The following is a 6,682-nucleotide window of genomic DNA, read 5'->3' as shown; positions in this document are numbered from 1 at the left end:
AATTGTGGTTGGTCATTGTGTTGATCAGAGTTCTTAAGTCTTTCAAAACTGTTAAAAAATAGAATATTGTTATTGAATAAATTGTTCTCCTGGTTTTGCTCACTTCATGCTGTACCAATTCCTACAAGATTTTTCTAAAACCGTATATTCCATTACCTTCATATACCATAACTATTTCAATCATTCTTCAATTGACGGGCACCCCCCCCACTTTCCAATTCCTTGCCATTACACAGAGTGGCAATAAATATTTTTTGTACAAATAAGTCATTTTTCCTCTTTATTTGATCTCAAAGAAGCAATTATTGAAGGGTTTGTTTGAAAGCCAACTATTAAACGCTTTATTATTGACCAGGATATGGTGAGAAAATCTACAGCCTTCCTGGTGAAAAAAGAATGGCCCGAAAACAAGGCAGGAAGTTTGTTAGGGCTGGCAACACAATCCTCAGCAGTTCATGACCCAATGGCATCAGCACTTCTGTAAGGGATCTAAAATGCAAAGCCTTGTCATTTTTTGGAGAACATTCATACTCATCTGGAGAAGAAACCTTCAAGTCCTAGATGAGCCATGTTGCAGAAGTAACTTGAGAATAACTGATGTGTAGAAATATATCAGTCATTTTTTTTCCAGTGTGTCCAACTTTTTGTGTCTCCCCTTGGAGTTTTCTTGGCAAATATGTTAAAGTGGTTTGCTATTTCATTCTTCAGCTTATTTTATAGACAAGGAATTGAGGCAAATAGTGGCTTGCCCAAGGACACACAGTTAGTAAGTGTCTGAGACTGGATTTGAACTCATGAAAATGAATCTTCATTTTCTGGGCCCAGAATTCTAGGAGAAACTTAGCACTCAGGAGAAATGTAGGAGGCCCATTGAGGACATAAAGGAACAGGGAAGCTAGGTAGCACAATAGATAGAGCCATGGCCCTGGAGTCAGGAGGACCTTAGTTCAAATTTGACCTCAGACACTTAATTAGTTAGCTGTATGACCTTGGGCAAGTCACTTAACCCCACTGCCTTGCAAAAAACAACAAATGAACATAAAGGAACCTGCTTTTGTGTCTCCCTGTTTGAGTACTTAGCAGCATGGATGGACATTTGGTAATGTGAACAATTCAGAAGATATTTATGTCCAGTTCCCTGCTACCCTTCAGGATTGGGGGGAAGGTTTCCTATTTTCTGTTACATTAGGAAAAAACTGTCCCAGAGGGTAGCAGTCAAAGAAAAGAGTACTACTTGAGAAACAGATGAATGACGATAGACTCAAGTCACCAGGGGCTTACTATGTGATAAAAACATAGAATTGAGCTTGCAGTAGAAGCAGCAGCTCCTAGAGTCCCTGCCATGTAGGCTGGCCTAGGATTTCCCTAAAAGCAAAAAGGCCCTGAAATGTGAATGATCAAGAAGACAAGGGCTCCAGCTTGAATCATCTTCCACATCACCCAGAGAATGAAAGGGCCAGACCAAGGTAAGGCAACACTCTTTATACTTGACAGATTTCTCATTCCAACACAACCTTCTGGTCCAAAATGCATTTTTGCTGAGAATGAGTTCCATATGAAAACAAAGTATGTTTATGTGTGTGGTTGTGGTGGTGGTGGTGATGGGAGTCTTCTTACTGAAAGCATTGAATCACTGCTATATTTGTACTGAATATCCTTTCCTTGCTATTGTAATTTAAAATATTTTATTTTATTAACAGCACAAAAAGTTTTCGTCTCTAAAACACCATTACTACCACTAATATTTTGTACTGAGAGAAATATCATTGAATATGCTGCATTTTTTAAAAATCTTGGTTTAATACCTTATAATGCAGTCATTCCTGAGTCTGGGTCTGTTTAGTTTATTCTAATACTTGGCCTTAATGGTGTCATGGCAGAGATAAGTCCCAATGCTATGCAGATCCAAATATTTCCATGCTATTGTCAAATAAACAAATCTTTTTGTTAAGCATTGGGTTAGTTTCATTTGATTCCAACAGTGAATCTTAACTAAGGGACCAACTTGAATCTGGCCCAGAATATACCTATCTGCTGTATTGCTAATGGAACAGCAAGGACAGCTTTTTGATTTCATATAATTGATGGGACTGGTCAAGAAATTAGAAGTATAACCAGTGGACACAAAGAGAAAAACCAGAATTCAATTCAACAAGTATTTAATAAGCATTTAGTATATCTAAGGCATTGAGAATTCGAAGACAAAAATAACACAGGCTCTGTTCATCTAAATCATTATACTGAGGGAGTTTAACCTGTACATAGAAATTTTTTAAATGGTAGGGAATTTCTGATAGAAGAACATTAATGACAGGCCTCATCAGGAAAGTCCTCTTGTTACAAGATGGTCATATGCTGAACCTAAAAGGAAGTTGCGGAACTCAAGAGGCAGAAGCAAAAGCCAAAAAAAAAAAAGTTTCAACAATGGAGGATAAGACTGTAGAAAGGCACTAAAGTTGAAAGATGGAAATAGCCATCTGTAGACTGGCCAGTCTGGCTGGAATTTAGGGTATCTGATGGGGAGTAATTGAGAATAAATCTGGAAAGATCGAAGATTGAAGGGCTTTAATTGCTAAACAGAGAAATGTGCATTTTATTCTAGAGTAAATAAGGAAATAAATCCTGAAGCCTCTTGAGCAGGGAGTGACATCATTAAATCTGTGGTTTAGGAATAGCAATATGGCAGCCCTCTGGAAGATGGTTTGGAGAGGGGAGAGGATGGGAAACAGAGAAGGCAAATAGGAGGCAATTGCAATAGTTTTGAGGAGGTGTGATAAGGTCCTGAACTATGGTGGTGGCTATGTGAATGAAAAGAAGATGACAGATATTAGAGATGCTACAGAGGTGGAAATGACAAGATTTAGCAACTGATGGATTTGGGATTGGAATGTGGGGAACGCCCAGTGAGGAGTTGAAGTTAAGTGATACAATGGATAGAGCATCAATCCTGGAGTCAGGCAGACCTGGCATCAAATATGACCTCAGACACTTACTAGCTAAGTGATCCTGGGTAAGTCACTTAACCTCTATTGCCTCTCTCACCCTCCCAAAGAGAAAATGATTCTGAAGTTTTAAAACTAGGTGATGATAAAGATGATGATGGCCTTAAGAGAAATAAAGCAGTCCAGAGGAAGTATAGGTTCAGGGAAAAGATAACTTTTGAACAGTTTGAGTGGGAGATATCTATGGGAGAGCCATCTGATTTTCAGCAAGCTTTGGAGACTGGAACTTTGGAGAGATATAAAAGCTAGCTATGTAGGTTTGGGAATCACCTGCATAACAACGATAATTGAACCCTTGGGAACTCTTAAGGTCATTTAGAGTATCGCTTAATCCCCAGAGCCTGCTTCTGTCCTCTTATGAATCCTTTTTTAGGGATGAGGGCTCAAATCTATTTTCACCCAAGCAGTTATGCACTTTACCCAGTACCCAAGGGGGGGACATCTAGCCCTCTGTGGTTCTCAGAGAGTTGAGTATCCTTGTCATCAGCTCCCACAAGGATCTGACAAACACCTGCCATCTGCCATTCTACTCACAGCCTCCCAAAGAGTAAAAGGCAAGTCATTTAGAGCCGAGACTTTTCTTTTTTCCCTTGTGTTCTACTACTGGCAAAAACCTTTGATTTTGCCTTCTGACTGTTTACTCAGTGCGGTTAGATTATTGACTGGACTGTTTGGGACATCAGTCAATCTTTGCTGCCTGTTTATGGAAAGTAGAGGTTAAATTGAGAGCAGTCTCAGGCAAGGAGAGATTCCCAAGGAAGGTCTCCTTCCCTTTTGAGTCACTGTTCTGTGAATATCTTCTTAACTGCTTCCTACAATTTTTCTATCAACTTCCTCTTTGATGCTTTTTGTATCAGTCAAAGCTTGGTTGATGTATTTACATTTATAAGATTTATGGGTGGGACTGCCCATTTTTGCTCTGTCCGGGCACAGTTACAATCCTCTACATGTCCTATCAAAGAAACATTTACACCTTCTGCATATTCTCTGGAGTACATCAGACCATCTGTGATCATATATCATAAGCATCATGGTTTAAAATAATTATAGGCAGTCATTCTAACTACATAGTACAATGATCACATTGTTATTTGAATATAACATTCACAATAGAAATGTGGGCAGCTAACACTGGTAATATTGGTATGAAGTTAACATAATACATAATACAACTTCAATAGCACACATTGTAACATTGTGTTGAAACTAAAACATATATGAAACTAAAACAAATCTCATACAAGACTTAGATGCAATGAAAAATAGCAACATATTTGATAAACTTAGACACTCACTGCTGGAGTAAGGACTCTCTATTTAACAAAAACTTTTAGAATTACCAGAAAGCAGTCTGACATAAATTAAACTTATGCCAAAATTTCACAGCATATACCATAATAAACTCCAAATGTACATATGACATAAATATAAACACTCACTTTTTCTAAAGGGAAGGATAAGTGATAACTTTTAGAACTATGACTAAAGAGAATTTTTAACCTGACAGAAGTGGTTAGAAGACAAAATTAAAATTTTGATTATATAAACCTGAAAAGCCAGCTGAATGGAGGAGGGGAGCTCAAGAGCTAACAAGTGCATATTGTAGAGAGGAAAGCATTTTTACCACAGGAAATGAAGACAATCTAAAGGACTAATGGGAACCCATAAATAGATACAGAAAACACCTAATATACTACAGCTCTTCTCTGAAAGAAACTGGACTTTGCCAGGGTGTGAAATGTATTTTAAATTCCCAGCCTATAGTGTCTTATACAGTGCCTCTGAGATAAATAGCACCATTCTGTGATTTGGATTCCTTCCAGAAAGCAATGCACTTGGGGTTGCTAGACAACTCCTTTCCCATAATTGTACCTGCATGGATCAAATGGCTCATAGTTTATAGGAGGGGATGGGGCATAGGTCTTCTGTTCCTTCATCTTATGGTTCTCTTCCTCTTCCCCCTGAAAGGGGCTAAGAATGTAATCTTCTTCCAAAAGGCACAATGCTGGGGAATGTCCAGGAGGGATTGCAGAATATTAGATGACAAAATAGATAGCCAGTTCTAGATTCTGGAGAACCTGAGTTCAAATTCAGTTTCAGACACTTACTAGCTGTGTGAGCCTAGGCAAGTCACTTAGCCCTGTGTGCCTCAGTTCCTTGTCTGTAAAATGAGATGGAGAAGAAAATGGCAAACTGTTCCAGTATCGTTGCCAAGAAAATCCCAAATGGTATTACAGAGAGCTGCACAAGACTGAATTCACTCAGCAACAAAAGTGGAAAAAAAAGAACTGATGAGTTTAGATTTGGAAGACCACTTTTACCTTGTCCATTCTCTGGACCTGATTCTTTTTCTCTTTAAAATTAAATTAAAAACGTAAATATCTGAATTTAAATACCACCAACAAGAGCATTCCAAATACACATCAGAACACAAAAAGAGAATTGGATCTGAAACCAGGATCATACATGATCTAGCTGCTAATTTTGGACCCTTGGCCACAAGAGAGAACTCTGGAACTTTGTTTTGAAATAGAGTCCACTTGACCAAAATAATAGCCAATATATTTAGCAAGTGTGAACCCTGTGTTTGCTGTGTTCAAAGGAAGGTTCTAGCAACTTGCACCTGAAAGAAAAGAGAATTGACAAAACGCTGGAACTTGTGTACATTTTATCAATTTATCTCTAGTAGAACTTAGGACTAGTATATGCAACATTCAGGTAGTAACAAATCATTTCATTAAGTAGGCATAGTCATATTCAACCAAGAACCGGAAAGCCTCTACAACTGCCAAAGTATTGTGGGAGATATATTTCTCTGGGTCTACCTTATTTGCCAGGACCCATTCTAATCAGTGTCAAGATTTTGAGAGCAAGCTACCCAAGAAGGTATTATCTTTGGCAGGAATCAAAAAGTCTAGAATGTACCTTACTGTACTACACTTTATTTTGCAATCAAAATACTTTAAACAAAAGTTACTGAATATGCTGGGTGGGAGGAAGGGGAAGGATGGCCTGAAATCTAAACATAAACTTCATTGGGGTTGGCATATGATATTTCTAGTGTATCTACATACTGTCACCAAGAATGATGTCACAGATTTTTACCCAGTCTTTGCTGATGTTTGAAACTATGAAACTATGTTTGTCTAATGATTGGTGCATTAGCATGTCTTAAGATGAAAATCCTGAGAGAATCACTTAACCTTTCAATGCCCCAGAGAACTCTTTAAGACCCAATGTTAGAGATATATTGCTGAGTTGCATTAGTAAAGGAAATTTCTCACTGGGAACTCTCTAAACTAGTGAAATCATATAAGGAGAAGGAGGAGGGGAGGAGGAAGAGGAAGAGAAGACTGAGGAGGCAGAAGAGGAGAAAAAGAGCAAGAAGAGAAGAAAAAGAAGAAAAAGGAGAAGAAGAAAAAAGCATGAAGACTCAGTATCAGTGTGACTTTCAGCCTGAGAGACAGGCTAAAGAAGGTCTAGCACCTAGCTATGGCTTCAACTCAGAAAAGCTCAAAATGAAATGATTGACAATATGATGCTGATTCATTAGTAAGACCTCCAATTAAGAGATAAAATTCTATTAAGAAATCTTGGCATCTGGGAGCCAGGTGGCACAGTGGATAGAGAACCAGCCCTGGAGTCAGGAGTACCTGAATTCAAATCCGGCCTCAGACAGT

Source organism: Macrotis lagotis, chromosome 1 (assembly GCF_037893015.1).
Source record: "Macrotis lagotis isolate mMagLag1 chromosome 1, bilby.v1.9.chrom.fasta, whole genome shotgun sequence".
Taxonomy (NCBI): domain Eukaryota; kingdom Metazoa; phylum Chordata; class Mammalia; order Peramelemorphia; family Peramelidae; genus Macrotis; species Macrotis lagotis.
Note: the sequence above shows the minus strand (reverse complement) of the source record.